The sequence below is a fragment of the Anastrepha obliqua genome, chromosome 1 (assembly GCF_027943255.1).
Source record: "Anastrepha obliqua isolate idAnaObli1 chromosome 1, idAnaObli1_1.0, whole genome shotgun sequence".
Classification (NCBI taxonomy): domain Eukaryota; kingdom Metazoa; phylum Arthropoda; class Insecta; order Diptera; family Tephritidae; genus Anastrepha; species Anastrepha obliqua.
In genome coordinates, this window is record NC_072892.1 from 36,390,050 (window position 1) to 36,407,128 (window position 17,079).

Genomic DNA, 17,079 nt, shown 5'->3' on the forward strand with positions numbered 1-17,079 from the left:
TTCCTATTACTGTACGCAGTTCTTAAGAACTGAGCTGCACTGTTTATTTATTTATTGTTTTTTTTTTTTTGGAGGAAATTGAATTGGAAACAAACAAAAAACTCAAACTGCGTCCTACTTTCGCACGTCTTTCTTAAATAATTGCGATTTTTTTATTTTTTTTTTTTATTTTTTTTTATTTATTTAAAAATTGGAAAAGAAATGAATTACAATCACAATGAATAAAAAAGCATGAGCGGCTAGGCCATTTATTTACACCATGCGAAGGATGGTCGAAAATTCAGCACATGGTATTTCTTTATATTACTTGGATTTATCACTTTTGCCCAATTTTAGAAATTTTCTTTCACTTCTAAAAAAAGATTTCTTTCTCTCAGAAAATTCGTTCAGTTCAAAATTTATAGTTGAAAATTTCAGAATATTTAAAACCGTTTGACGTTTATATACTTGCAAGAAAATGTTTTCTGTATTTCAGCCAAGGCACATTGAACAGGAGTAACAAGGGGAACCGGTAAATCAGGTATCGGCAATCCCATGTGGCTGTCAGCACAAAAGTAAACAAAGCGAATTCATTCATTGTTTTCTATAATACTTCGCCAATGCTTTGCCGTGACAATCAAACGTACAAAACATTGTTGTTGGCCTAGTGCCACCACCTTTAATGAATGCGCCTTAGGTATTAGCAAATGATTATTTTCAAATATGTTTAAATTGTTCTAAACTGTCAATTTTTGTTTTATGGATTTCGACATTCTAAGGACCAAAAACAAAATACTTCGATCTTGCTGTTTTTGTTCTACTGCTATTCAGTTTGTCTCTAGGGAGGTTTATAGGATGTTTTAATCTTTATTCTGGGTATACCCTATCAGTAATGCCTTTTCTTGCCATTTGGTGCGATCTTAACAACTTAAGCAACTATAATACATACCTCTTAGTTGGGAAGGCATTGTACCTAGGCTTGAGAGAAAGTATACATATAGAAATACATTCGCCCTTTGCCGTTGCCTACCGTCCACCGTTTGCCGTTTGCCGTTTTGATCCACCTCCATAGCGTTTTGCAATGCTACCTGTATCATTGTAACGTTTTATAGTGCGATACACAAACATTTTATTTACTTTGAGGTGACTGAGCTCTCGAACAATGGCTGGTTGTGATTTTCCAGCGAAATATAACGCAATCACTCTATTACGTTTGAATTCCATCAAAGAAAAAAAAATTCAACAAAACTGAGATGCAAATGCTTTTGATGGCTTATAAACAATATATTGAACTGTCTTTAGAACAATTTTGACGTTGATGTCATGAGCTGTTTTACAGATACAAGCAGTTCATATCGTTCACTCTGTATTATTATGGCACTTCGGGCATGGCAACCACGAAAGACATTCCAATCGAAGGTGGCAAAAAACGACAAACACTGCAATCTGACGAAGAGCCTTGGCCTAACCACTTTTCGTTGATATATAATATAATATAAAGCATATGAATTATTCTTGTTTAGCCCTCAGCAGCGGCAGCCTACCAGTCAGAGAATCTCCAATGAGGTTTATCTCAAAAGATCGAATTAGGCAGCAGTGACAGGCAAATAAGTGTGTGAGTTATCACTACACACTGTCATTCAAAACATGTCTATATACATATACACATAAATATACATATAAACTACAGTGGTTCGATTTTTTTAGCTGAATCGTATATATATATTTTTTTTTTTTAATCTATAGCAAAGTTGGAAATGAGTTAAGCATTTTTAATTAAAAAAAAAAATACCAGTCTAAAGGTTAGACGCGATAGAAGTGAAACCTTCCGTAAAACAAACTGAGAGAGAATGAGACGAAAGCAGCATTAGGAGCGGGATTATTATAGGTTCATTATAATATTGCTATAAAGTTCATATTTTATTTTCTTCATTTTATTATTATTCATCCTCAATGTTTGCAATTTCAACAAATGATACGAGTGGCTTGTGATAGCTAAAATATGATACAAATGCTTTGGTTTCGATGTTGTCAACTTATCTTTGAAATACCGCGTCAATTGTTGTTTTTGATCGTGTTGTCTTTACACATTTTTAAATTGAATGTTGTATTGAGAAAGTCAATTAAAGGAACCGCTGTGTCCAATGCAAAATTTACGTTAAAATCGCCACTTAAAATCATTGGAACTTTATCGTAATATTTTCTAAGTATCCGCGATACTTCTGGTGTATACTTTATTAAATTTTCGTGAATGAATTCCGTGATGATTCGGTGAAATATAAATTGCCACAATTAAAACTGTTTTTCCATTGCTCAATCTGGTTTCGCATGCACATATTTCTCCCACTTTAGTGAGCTGAACAGACAGTGATTCTAGTTGCTGTGCATTCAGATCTATCTGTGGAGTTACAATACGAGCACCGTCATTTTGATTGTGGTATATTGCAACACCGCCTGCAATTGCGGTAAATATTTAAAAATGAAAATATTTACGAACATAAAAATACGGACGCAATACAGCACACGCGGTTGCTATTATGAGCGTCGTAACGCGTATATTACACAGACGTACTAACATACACACAAACATTCGTAGGACGCTTGGTCTAAGCAAGTATTAGGTAGTGTAGTATAGGTATACATAATGCCTTCTCGCTCACCGTGGCTCCGTAATACGCAGGCGCGCACACATACGTACTAGCATACATGCAAACATACATACGTATGACGCTTGAACTAAACACCAAAGCAAGTAATAGGCAGTGTAGTATACATACTACAATACTCACTATACTAGCGTGGCTCAGCAGTACGCAGCCACACACATATACCTATATCAACATATAACGCTTCGTAGTGTCGCTTTTTCGTTTCATCGAGTCTCAAATCACTCCCAACGATTCTAAAGAAGTTTTCACTTCAAAAAAATTACTTGATCACAAAATTCAATTTTTTTCATTCCTTGCCTGTCTTAAAATGTATTCACTATTTCTTACACACTTTCCCTTTTTTGTTTTTGCTTAAAAAGCAATGTAATGTTAAAAAAACAAAACATTGACTTCGAGGCGGATTTATGGAAGTGGCAGTCGGTCTCTAAACCAACTCACTTAGCCCGTTGCCGATCCATTGCAGTTTATCTTCTACTCCTCGTTAAACCTTTTTGTTTTAAGTGCAAGCCCATTGATCTGGCTGACAATTATATCCCTAAGGTCACCAGTATCATTCAAGTACGATGAGACTAAGTATCTAAGCCTAATGGCATGCCACTCGGGATAGTAACAGAGAATATGCCTGACAGACTCTTCCTCCCACTTATTCTTGCAGCTTCTGCAATAGTTGAATTGAGGTACGTTCAATCTTTGGGCATGTCCACCTAGGAGACAGTGGCCTATGATCAACGCAACTAACGTAGCGTAATTTTACCTTTGACAGACATTTTCCATTTTGCCCAAATTGCTTTTGTAGCATTACATGCCATAGATGGTAACAAGATCCCAGCTAATTTTGACGTGATGGAATCCGAAAAGAAAAAACAAAATAGAGGTATGTATGTATGCTTTTACTTGGCGGATGCCATCACCTGTAATAAATTCGCCTTGATTGGCTTTTTATATCAAAACAATTTTACGTTTCAATGTATTTTAATGTGAAATTTTAAAGCTTCATTGTTGCAATACGTGATAAGTCTATAAAAAATCGTACATTTTCGAGTGACTATGCATGTAATTTTCAAACTTACTGAGCCACCTTTCGCACGAAATATTCCCTACGAGCACTTGTTAGAATATTTAAATTGTTTCATTCCGCCTTTACAAGACTCAGGAAACTCCGCGTCACATATAAGACGTATCTGACCGAAAACTCCAACACATTCAAGCAAAAATTCTGTACTCAATCACAATTGTCAAATTGTAACTTTCTTTCAATTCACTTAAACTCTCCTTCTCTCCAACTTTTTCCATTGAAGTATATATGTATGTGGGAATATCAAAAAGAAGAAACAGTTTTTTTCTAATAGGAGTCGCCCCTCGGCAGGTAATGGCAAACCTGCGAGTGTATTTCTGCCATGAGAAAGCTTCTCATAAAACAAAATATCTGCCGCTCGGAGTCGGCTTAAACTGTAGGCCTCTCCATTTTTGGAATTACAATAGGACGTACGCCACAAATAGGAGAACGAGCTCGGCCAAACACCCAAAAAGGGTGTAAACGCCAATTTCTATATATAATATCCACAATATTTAAATGTACATAATTTAGTTCAAAAACCTAGTAATCGATCCAAGGAACAGACATTTTGTTGAAACCAACCAAACAATTTTTTATATTCACTGCTAAAAATCGAGATATGTAATGGACAGGTGTATTCGCTGATGAAGTGCTTCAAAATTTCAACTAGGAGTGTGATCACTAATTCTGTATATTTGGCATCTCTGTAGATTCATTTTACATTACTTGTTTACAATTCATGTACAATTTTTCACACAGTTCATACTTTTGCCTGGATATAAACTAATTTTATGTAAATGAAAAGACAGGCGTTAGGGTGATCTTAATGAACTTGATTATCCTGATCTGTTAGTGGTGACCGGAGGTTAGATGAGATAAGTGCGCAGTGCCTAAGTTGGACTTGAAGGACAAAAACTTTAGTGGTATAATATGCAATGTATCAAAAATACATGTATTTGTTTTCAAATCTTTTTATCTTTGCAGAAGCCAGTAAAGAAAAATGTTATGAAAGGGTTTTCGAATAACAGGTGGTATTGGTGAATGGATTGCGCTATCGAGAGATAATTAACGATTTTTTATGGCCGGACTTGGATGGTATTGATCTGGACAACGTTTATTTTCAACAAGACGGCGCTATGTGCCGCACAAGGAACGAAACCATTGATCTTTTACGGGAGAAAAGTTTCCGGACCGTGTTATCTCTCGAAGAGGTGATCACAATTGACCAGTAAATTTTTTCTTTGGGGTAACTGAAAGAGAAGGTCTACGCCAACAGCCCAGGGTCAACTCAAGACCTCAAAGATGGAATTCGTGAGGCTATCGAGGACAGCCACTTTGCAATTCGGTTATGGAAAATTTCATCGTGGTAGTCATTTGCCTGATATTATTTTCCACTATTCACGGCATACCTTCCTCTTTATTATGAAATAAACATCCGATCATTTATATCAAAAAATAGCATTTTTCTTTGAATCTCAAAATAACACTTCTGCTTGGAAGACCCTACATATATTACACTGCCCTGCAAATTTCAATTTTTCTGATGCGAATAAGATGTGACCTAGTGTTCCCGAGGGAAATTTTTGCGGTGAGCACGAATCCGAGTTCAAAAATTTTCCATCACGTCAGGTTTTCAAGAAAAAGGGGGTTGAAACCCCTAAAAATAGCGTATTTGGCCATTTTTCAAAAATTGTGGAGCAGAACCCTAACGTGCTACGATCTTCGTTATTGTCAGTAATTGAAGGTTGAACTTTGCTCTTTGAAATAAGCCCAAACCCAAATTGTTCGCATGCACCCTTAGAGTAGGGGGTGTACTTATGTCTACGGGGGTAGGGAAAAAAATGAAATTAGATTTGAAAATTTGAATTTGATTTTTTTATTTCTTTTTAAATGGAATGTTTGACTTCAGATTTGTAATCAGCGACACTAAATACCTTAGGAACACTGCTCTTTTCATTATATCTTATCTTGGGTGTAGATAAGTTCCTATGTTCATTTTTTTCTCTACCCCCACTTGCGCTGGAAAGGGATGTAAAATCACACGTGCGGAAGAGAATGAGTTAGGCTTTTGATATTGATATTTAGAGCCTAACCATATTTCCGTCGTTGTTGCTTTAGCAGCATAAACATTCCCATTACATATGCGTGGAATGCTGCTGAACAAACAGTCCTTGGCCGGATATAAGTCCGAATCGTTCCGGATGCGCAGAACCGACTGTCATAGAACCGACAATGTCGGTTATACATATATCCCAAGTATAATCGGTAGTGTTCTTCTAAGGAAGGAACGGAAAGGCACCTTCAATGTTTAACTAGAGTATCGGGACGTACTGTAATTTATGGTGTCACCATTAGAAAGTAGATCCCAATTATCTTACATTGAAAGCAAACAATATTTTAAATTTAGAGAACGGTAAAAAAATGTATTGTGGAAGGTAAATGTGTGAAAGTCAATAGAAAATTGTATAAACTGAAACATAAGCATTTTGTATGGTGGTTTCTTCTACACTTTCTCTTAGAATTATCTATAGTAGCCGAAAATACCATATGGTTTGTCGAAAAATTTTCGTCCCACCCTAATACTTACATATATACATACACAATATATACATATTTCACTATGTTTATTCACGAGTTAATTAAAAATAAAAAGCTGTGCAATTTTTGGTTTAAATCTTTTGAAGCCGTGAAGGCGTTTACATATAAATAAGTATCTGTGATGCATTAAAAACTGCTTTTTACTAAATTTTGTGATTATGAAATTTATTTGCAAATATTTTTTGGTCTAAAATATTTTTAATATGTTTTTCTTAACACATCAAGACTTTTCAAATTCAATAATTAATAATTATTAATATAAAATTCCTTCTATGTAAATTTCAAAACTCGGTTTCTCTGCAGCGAAAATCTAAACTACTTGGAAACAAAAAATTTAGTGAGACTTCTGCAAACATATTAAACTGAAAACACTTACTGAAATGAGTAAAAAAAAAACGTATTTAACTAAAGGTTCATTTGTAAGTGTAATGAAAAAATGAGGACAAAATTAGGTGCGTTTGAAATTGTCGTGATATAATTTGAAAATTCGTAATAATTTCGAAAATTTGCATGCACTTTCAGATAAAATAAATACTGGCCGGCAACTAAGTTGCCGTATACCAGAAAAGAGGCACACAATGATACAAAGCGTGGCTCAATATCCGGGTGTCACTCGTTAAGGTCGCAGCAGAGAGACAAGAGGTTAGGGAGCAATTGGAAAAAATCATATACCTATGTGCCATATAAATGTTAAAAGCCATAAAATCAAACACCAAAGTATAAATTACACTGTGGTACAAAAAAAAAAGTTGCAAAAAAACTTTGGATCGGACATGGTGAGGGTTGTAGCTTATGAAAAACTGAAAATAATGGTATAGTTGAAATTTCCAATACACCCCCAAAATCTCATTTTATGGCCATAAAACCGTTTTTCAGTAGGTTGATATGAACAATCACTCCTAACTTCGCCAATTTCCATCCGATTTCGAATTTGCTTTTTTAGTTCGAAAGAACAAAAACAAGCCTTTTTGACAGTGTGTTAACATTTTTTCTGAAATGACAACTGACGAGACTGTAGACGGAAGTATTTGGAACTTTTTTATTTTTTCTCTATTTTTTCGACTTTGACATAATTTTTACGATATTATCCGATATTGAGGATTTTTTTTAGTACACTACTGTTATAGTAAATTTAATTTTGCGTCGAATGAGCTATATTTGACTGTAATTGAATTAAAATTAATAGAGTTGTGTGGGTTTTAAGATTTTTTCTTTTTTTACTACGAGATTTGGTATGCGTTTCGAAGCATGAAAATAATAACAAGTGTCATTATAAACGCATAATATTTATTGGAGTATTGTGCAGTGCAGCACTGTACGGTATGGTACGGTGCAGTACACAACGGCACTGGTTCCAAACTTAAAAATGCATTGGAAACGGCCCTTTGGAGTTTAGTATGGTACGGTACATTTGTCATTTCTTCATCAGTTTTGAATACTTCTCTGTAAGAAATTCGATCATCATCATTCATCTGAAGTCGTCATCAACTAAATTCCATTGTTTAAATCGAGAAGCGAGCGTTTCAGATTGTCTTCCCGATAGAAGTATGTAAATCACGAGAAAGATCCTGAAAATCTGAATTTGATACAATGTCTCGTTCTGAAAACTTAGAACCAGACGGAAAGTACTCTTCATCATCAGGTTTATTGTTATCAGTTTGATCATCATCAGCAATGAGTTGAACTTCCTTCAGTTCATGACCTGCAGTTGAGTCAATCATATCGTCCAAGACTACGGGGTTCTTAAGGGGGTCTTCTACCGTCACGGTTTGAAAAAATCGATTTTTTTTTTTTTAGATTTTTTAAAAGCTACTAATGTTAAGAGTATGCTATAAAGAGGGTTTTATGAAAAACATGTTCCTTCATGAGCATTTCGGGGAGAATACATGCATGCGCGTGGCATTTTCGAGCGTTTCTTTATCTTTAAACGCCTTTTCCCGAAAGTTAACTTTTTTCAACTTTCTGGTCACACATCTACTATAAATATTTGTCGAATTCATTCCATCTTTTTTCCAGTTATTCAGTGAACATCTCGCTATGTTTTCCCAGACCACTTTTTTCAATTTTTGATTAGTTTAATTTTGCGGGCCTCTAAAGTGTAAAAAAAAGAGGAAATTTTCAAACTTTTTTTTTAAAATCACGCATTTTTTACAAATTTCAAAATATTTAAAATCGCCACTGGGAAAACATAGCCAACGCTACACTTTATGATAAAAAAAAAATTTTTTTTGATTTCAGATAAGTAAAATGGTCGATCGCGTGCCACAAAGTCGCCTAGGACATTTTTACAAGGGCAACCTCGAGGACGGTTCAAGGACACAGGGCCAAAGAATTCGATTTGAAAAATATATTTTTAAATAGTGCAAACTTGTGCAAATTAAATAAAAAAAATCTGATTTCATTATCTCAAGTGGTTGCTTTGTAATTAATTCCCAAAAATAGGCCCGAGATTAAGGCGCGACGGTAGAAGACCCCCTTAACAGTTGCAACATCAGCATACTTTATGTGCTTTCGAGTTTTATAATGATGACCGTTTACGTCCGTTTTACAAAAATAACAATCATCTGGTTTATGATAAGGCTGATGATGCCATATCATCGGAGAATATTGAGAAATTTGACTTTTCTGGCAACGTTTTGATTTATATCTTTTCAATTTCAATGAAACAAACAATAAAACTTTGACGTTTTAATAAGGTTAAATTATAATAACAAACTTCTTTTGTTAATCAATGTACAGTGTGAACTTTGGCACACTTGGGAGCTTTTCCATATTTCTATTGAAAAAAATGTGCTATAATATGTCAGATATTTTCGTAAGTTCTAACCAGTTCTGTTGTATGCAGTACAGTGTACTCTTATGTATTCATATATACTCCAATAAATATTACGTATCTATAATAACGCATCAAAACACGTCCTTATTCCCATTTAGCGTAAGCTATACCAACATTCCAAATTAGTAAAAAAAAAACAAAAACTCTTAAAACTCGCACAACTCTACTAATTTTAATTCAATTACAGTCAAATATTGCTCATTCGACGCAAAATTAAATTTACTATAACAGTAGTGTACTAAAAAAAATCCTCGATATCGGATAATATCGTAAAAATTATGTCAAAGTCGAAAAAATAGAGAAAAAATAAAAAAATTCCAAATACTTACGTCTACAGTCTCGTCAGTTGTCATTTCAGAAAAAATGTTAACACACTGTCAAAAAGGCTTGTTTTTGTTCTTTCGAACTAAAAAAGCAAATTCGAAATCGGATGGAAATTGGCGAAGTTAGGAGTGATTGTTCATATCAACCTACTGAAAAACGGTTTTATGGCCATAAAATGAGATTTTGGGGGTGTATTGGAAATTTCAACTATACCATTATTTTCAGTTTTTCATAAGCTACAACCCTCATCATGTCCGATCCAAAGTTTTTTTGCAACTTTTTTTTTTGTACCACAGTGTTACAGCAGTGCATTAAAACATCAACCGACGACATAAAATGCATCTCGTATAAACTTGCATGTACATATTAGGTTGATAGAAAAGGTTTTTTCTGGATTCGACAGGCAGAGGCAATGAAATGTTGAAAAAGGTGTGAAATTAAAGTTATGTAATTTCTGAAGACATGTGCAAATATCATTTGCTTCATATAAGTTTTCATGTTTGATTTTAACCTCTGCTGATTTTTAACCTCTGCAGCAACAAATGAGCAAACTTTGGGTGCGTATTTTATTACTTATACAAATTAACCTAAAAATTCGTTCCCAAATGCCCCAAATATGGATGATTCGCGATCTGAAGTAGAGCAGAACTTATCAAAAACTTATTAGTAACCGCCACGTTGACTTTCATTCGAGAAATTGTTAAAGTGAAGAAATTAGAACCTTTCCAAACAAACTTGCAATTCAGTCATCAGCAACGGACGATACTGCGCTCCCACGACAGTCGGTTCTACGTTACCGGAACCCCCCGGATTGACACCTGGCCACGGACTCCAGCAGCATTCCCCTTACATGTATGGGAAATAAAGGGTAATCAGATTGGAGGTATTTTTTCCAATAGAGTTTTTTTGACAGATCATGTATGACTACTGTCAAATCGTACAATTAATTGTATTACGGATATTCAGCGCTCAGCGAAAAGTATTCAAAGCGCGCTCGGGCCAACTTATGGTGTCAGCGATGAGGCCCGTTTTTGCCTGAATGGCTGTGTCAATAAGCAAAATTGCCTTATTTGGGCAACCCGTGTCATTCAATAACAGTCATTTTTTTCCTTGTTTTGCTCCTCTCGGAAGCATAGGGGCTCAACAAGACTCAGTCTTGCTTTGGTTTCGTTAATCTATTTTTGATTTCTGACAGCGTAGGTGATTAGCCTGCCGCTACCTAACCTAAGTAGTGGGAATGCCCACCAGGTCGTTGCTTAGGAACAACGCCTTCTTACTGCTCTTGGAGCGCCAGCTGTGTCTCACACTTTTCTGGCAGAAGGATCGCACATATGGTTGAGGACTTCGCTAAATTTCGTGCGTCTGCGCTATTACCGTCGTCGCCCGCTTCCTCTTGCTGGCGCTACTGATGCAATGTGTAACTGTGTGTTTTTCTTTGTTTTCGCAGCCACAATGCGCAGACTAGTGCGGGAGTAAAGATGGGAAGGGTAAGTTTTTTTGGGGTTGAGAAATGGAATTGGAATTTTTTTTTTTGAGAAACAGGGAAAGTAGGTAAATTTGGACAAGTGCGATGACCGTGCTTTACATGGGATTTAAATGCACAACCTCTGAGATGGCAGACTAGTGCACTTACGCTAAACTACCGGCCATTGAAAACTACCGTTTAGTGCGTCCTTTTTGGTGCCGGAAATTGAAGCCCATCATCTCCACAATATTTGGTTCCAACAAGGCGGCGCTACAATGGATTTACAGCATCTTCGTTTCGGACCAGTGGATTGGCCACCAAGATGGTATGATATCATACCTTTGGGCCGTTATAAAAAAATGTATATGGAGCTAAATAGCCGTATCATTTTCGCAATAAACATTGTACAATTTCTTAGTTTTGTGAGAAATGTAGGAAGCGTACTTTGATTTTACAAAATGAGTTCCGCGTATAAAAAACGATGTGAAGCAGTGTTTCTATGCACACACCCTCAAGGGCCAAAAATTTCCCATGCTTCTACAGCTACGGAAGCTAAAAACGTTGATAATTTCCAAGACGAGACCCCAAAACAAAATACCTCTCTAAACTAAGATCAGGGGATCATTGATTTGTTTGTGACACATCCGTACAGGAAGCTGAAATAGTTTTAAGGAAAAGTGGTGTTAATATATCCAAATACACGATTCCAGGACGTCTACGAGCAGAAGGCCTCAAATTCCAGAGCACATTAAAAAAAAAAACGCTGCTCTCATTGTCACACATTGAAAAAAGACTTGCGTGGGCTAAGGCAAATTCAGAACGGAATTGTGCAAACGTAATATTCACGGATGAATTTTTCTTTTGGGTGAATAGTTGCATACGTCGGTCCTGGGGTACTGCTGATAATCGACAACTTCAACGAACTTTTCAGTATCCGAAAAAGGATTTGGCCGTTTATTTATGTTTGCCACCAATTTGAACACAGTTTTGATGAATAAAATGTACCAAAAAGAATTATTACCGTTGATTGCGAAGATGTTTGGAAGAATTAGCAAACCTCCCAAGCATCGAAGCTGAAGGTGTGTAAGGTGTAAACAACAAAATGGGATTGAAAAATTATATTAGCCTTCACAGCCTAATGGCAGCCCTATTAAAAATGTTTGGACAATAACTAAGCAAAAACTCAAAGGAAAACAAAGAACGGTCAAAGAGTGATGAAGGCAAATTCGGCCGATTTAGAGACGATTATCTCCATAACTTGCGCAGAAATCAACACAAATATTAGCTAACTATTATAGCTAATGGTGAGGACTATAGTTTTTAATGAATATATTGCATATCATAAATATTATAAATCCATACAATGTAGTTTGTCAGACGATCATGTTATGGCGATCACCCTTCGGTTAGACAGACTGTATAGCAAAATAAAAAAATAAAAATATTAACTAGTCTACTTATTTTTGATGCTTAGAAATTTCAAGCTAAATTCGGTTCAGTCCCTATGTACTTATTTAAATATAATATGATAGTTGTGTTGCCATGGTTATTTGAAAATGTCATTGTGTCATTTGCACCCAATTTTGAATTGCTCTAATATTTTAATTTTTGGCGTATCTCGTTTTCCTATTTCTATAATCTAATGATTCGAATTTCATTGGGTTTTAAATTTTTTTCAATTTATTACATTCATTAAACTTCTGAATGCATGCAAAGTTCCAATAACCAAAAACCCAATATTAGTCATCTTATGGCTACCTGTCTTGGAGCACATTTTATGCATTTATGCAAAATTTTATTTTTTTTTAAAAGCCTTTGCAATCACTCCTTTTTTGAGAAGCATCATTTATTAGCTGTATGCGTCAGCTTCAAAAAGAGAGTTTTGCGATTTTGAAATATCGCATTTTGTATAAAGATTCATCAATTTAACTACATTACCTTCGATGCTAATAACAAACAGGCCGATTGGCATTGCTGATAGATTCCGCTAGGCACACCGAAATGTGAATTGAAGGGCGTAGCCTATCAATCATCTAAAAAACACTTTTATGTGCTGCAACTACATTTAAAATATGGTTAGCGGACGACTGTCAAGCGTGTTAACGAACAACAAATTTACAAGCTTAAATATCAGTGATTGCCACACCAAAATGTGAGCGATGTTCACCACGAAATTCGCCAATAAAATCTGCACAAACGCACACATTCGTACTTATTTATGCGTTAATTTTGCCTATTCGCTGTAAAAGTGTTGCGAAAAATATAAAGGGTGTTTTCTCAGACTATAGAAATCACAACAGGTATGTGTCGGTTCAAGTCAAAACATTTCATTTTTAATTTGTAACATTTTTAATTTATTTTTTAAATATATGTATTTAGAAATTTTTTGTCGAAATTTCAAGCCGATCGAAGCAAAATTGACGGAGTTATGTGTATTTGAGCGCTCGTTGGTCCAGAACAAGTTTCTATGATTATACGTACCTGCAAAACGTTACAGAGTTTTTCTGAAACTTTTTACTTTTGACGTCCATGTTCGCCAAAACTCTACTTAAAAGTCTACTTGACACAGTACTTCTTCAGTCCCGCAATTTCATAAAAATGTTACTCAACACGAACAAACGCTAATAATTTGAAAGAGGTTGTCTCAGATTTTTTTTGCGGTGGTGAAAATTTTTATATTGAGGCCGAGAGTGCAATTAATTTAACGAATATTATATGCATACAACGAATTTAGTAGTATTTTTTAACCCTCTAACTTATTGACCCGTCCTCAAAACCGCTATAATAAAATGTCGTTAAAAAGGCAATTATATATACCTACATATATGTATATCATCCATCATCCATTTGTGGAACAACATCAAGACGCACACCACAAATAGAAGGAGGAGCGCGGCCAAACACCCAAAAAGGGTGTACGCGCCAATTATATATATCAATATATATATAATTGGTGCTTATACCTTTTTGGATGTTAGACCGAGCTTCTTCTACAGATTTAATCCGACTCCAAACGGGAGTGGAGCTTTTTCATGGCATAAATGCTTTCGGAGGCTTGCCCTTACCTGCCGAGAGGCAAACGCTATTAGACAAATCTATCATAATGGTGTTTCATGCACGGAGATTCGAACCTACGTTACATAGGTACCAACGGTCGGCTACAGCGACCGCCGTAAGGCAATTAGAGGGTTAAAAACTTTAAATAGGCAGTTTTACGGGGGATCGCCGAAGGTGTATATAAGTACGTAAGAAAGCTTAAATAATTACATTTGGGCGCATAAGGGTTAATCGATTTGTATGGAAAGTAATTTTTTTAATACATAACTCAATAACCCAGAATATAGTCAATATGGACTATATTGACTATATGGCTCCGGCTTTTAAAGGTTCAAGATCACTATCGGAAAAGAAGGATATCGTAAGGGCTTCAGCTCCAATACACTTAACTTTTATATGGAGGAGGCGCTGGGGTGTACTGTCCAGAGATAGAACTAAAGAAGTCGTATAAGCTTCAGCTGAGGTTTTCATAGTTGAAAAGGCAGCAGATCTAGATTGTGTTACTACTGGGCCCAAGGTTACAAGCAATTACATCGTTTAGTATAACGTCCAAGGTCGGTCTTCAGAGCAGGGAGGCAGTAAAAAGGTTAGCAGCGAATTGTAAGCTACATTTCCATTGGGTTCCAGGACTTAAGGGCATTAAAGGGAACGAGATGATAGACAATATGGTATATCGAAACACGGGGTCTCTCTATCCTGGGATCTTGTTAACGAAATACCAAAGGCTATACGAAGCTCGTACTCACTAACACGAAAATATTGTAAAGCCATGAGGGGCGTGCTAACGGAACATAGCCCTGATAGGAATCTCGGAGAGCGAGGAATGCAGGGCCCAGGTTAGCCGTAGAGCATCTCCTTTGTGGATGTCCTGCGTTATTCAAAACACCCTCAAATATTTGGGGGCACTATAGTTTGACGTATTAGAAGACATCTCAGCTGTGGGTAGGAAATGTCTCCTTAAATTCTTAATAGAAACAATCAAACATGCGGACTATTTCAAAACACATAACTAATGAACTCCATCTGGTACCTCTATGGACCGAATTGCTCTGTGCGCGACTGCAAGTCAAAAAAGCTTACACTCGTATGGGTAGTGTAAACAATTGTAGGCGCTATAAACAAGTGATTCGCAAAATTTTGATTTGCGGCAACAGTAATTACCTGAGAGCTAAGTGGCTCCAGCAATACGCTCCCACTTTCCACACAGTGTGAGAAACAAATAGTGAAGGAAGCAGTTTTGGTGCCCAAATCAACTCAAGGCTTGAATTTATCTACTGGCCGTCTTGGTCATGCGATTTGACTCTTTCAAACAACCAACAATAGGTCTGTTATTAGCAAGCCAAGCACAACTAATTTGGAAAATGTAGTACAAAATCTGTCTGGTTGGATGATATTATTAAGGGCCCCCGTACGCACGTAATTAGCTAAAAGGTTTCAAACTAATCAAGGCAATGTTCTGACATTAGAAAAAAAGTTAGATATCTCTAAAAGACACCCGGTACGACACTATTTAATACATGTATGAGGTGTGTTCAAAAAGTATCGCGAATTTTGAATTTTCGCAGGCTACGTATATTCGAATTTCGATTTTTTTGTGGCGATATGTTGGTACTCATGTCTCTCACTCATGCCGACGAGTTCGGCCATTTTGAATGTTCAGTTAATTGTTGGCAGCTGCTTTGCTTGCACGTATTTCGGCTCGTCTTCGATTTTTTATTCAAAAAGTTGGATCAAAGAACGTGTATCAAAATTTGTGTGAAACACGACATTAAGGGGGGGTAACGTTTTTAAATTTTTTTTATTGCATTTTTTTTTTATTTGATTTTTTAAATGAAGAACCTTTCAAGAATATTCTGTGAAAATTTTAGATGAATCGGAGCAAAACTTACAAAGATACAGCCATGTAAGTGTTGCTACCTACTTGGCTCAACCGCGCGCCATTTGTACTTTAAAGCGTTTTTCCCACAACTTACGTTTTCAAAGTCGGTGCCCCTCATAACTTTGAAACTACTGCACCGATCCTTTTGAAATTTTGAACACTTTTTCTGTAGATGTTTTACAAGGGAACGCCGAAGAGTTTTTTTCGAATTTTTTGATACTTTTGTTTTTACGGTAACTAATTCACCGATTTTTTACGCGAAAATCGTGTTTTTGACTTTAACGTGTTCCCAAAAATCGAAAAAATTTTAATTTCAAAAACCCTCTCGGCGTTACCCGGAGAAAACGATTATCTAACGAAATAACTTTAGTTTTTTGATTTCAGATGATTTAACACCGAGTTATGAGGGGCACCGCAAAACTACTTTTTTTTGAGATGCGTCCGAATAATCTCTGCCATTGCCGTATTTTTAAATATTTTTGGATGAAAATTTCACAAAATATACTTCAAATGCTATAGTTTTATGTAGTAAAAGATTTGACGAATAAATTTTAACTGTGTCATCAAAAAAAAATCATAAAAATGTGCCTTTTTTACCATGAATTAACGTTACCCCCCCCCTTAAGTGCACGGATGCGTTCCGAATGTTGACTGTGTCATACGGAGAAGCTACTTTGGACCAAAGCAACGTTTATCGGTGGTACAAAATGTTGTCAGAAGGTCCTGAAGATGTGAATGACGAAAAGCGTGTCGGACGCCCGAGCAGCACTTCAACAACACACGAAAAAATTGATGAAGTCAAGAAAATGGTATTGGCCAATCGTCGAATCACCGTTAGAGAAGTTGCTGAGGACCTAGACATATTAATTGGCTCGTGTCATTCGATTTTTTTCAATGATTTGGGCAAAATTCGTACCAAAACTGCTCAATTTCGACCAAAAGCAGCATCGCATGAACATTGCTAATGAGATGTTGGACTCTGTCCGCGACGACCCAAATTTGCTCCAGAGGGTCATAACTGGTGACGAATCGTGGGTTTATGGTTATGACTTGGAAATCAAAGTTCAATCATCTCAATGGAAGCTGCCGCATGTAAAACTTTTGCTTACCGTTTTCTTCGATTGCAGGGGCGTTGTGATAGATATTAATAAATAAATAAATAATTTTTGAAAAAAACTTAAAATTCGCGATACTTTTTGAACGCACCTCGTATGT

General features: G+C 36.0%; 1 protein-coding gene across 2 annotated transcripts in view; it reads right to left on the bottom strand.

Moving 5' to 3' along the window:
- Positions 1–17,079, bottom strand: part of LOC129235870 (uncharacterized) — a 99,058-nt gene that overhangs the window by 12,591 nt on the left and 69,388 nt on the right. The window lies entirely within an intron of this gene.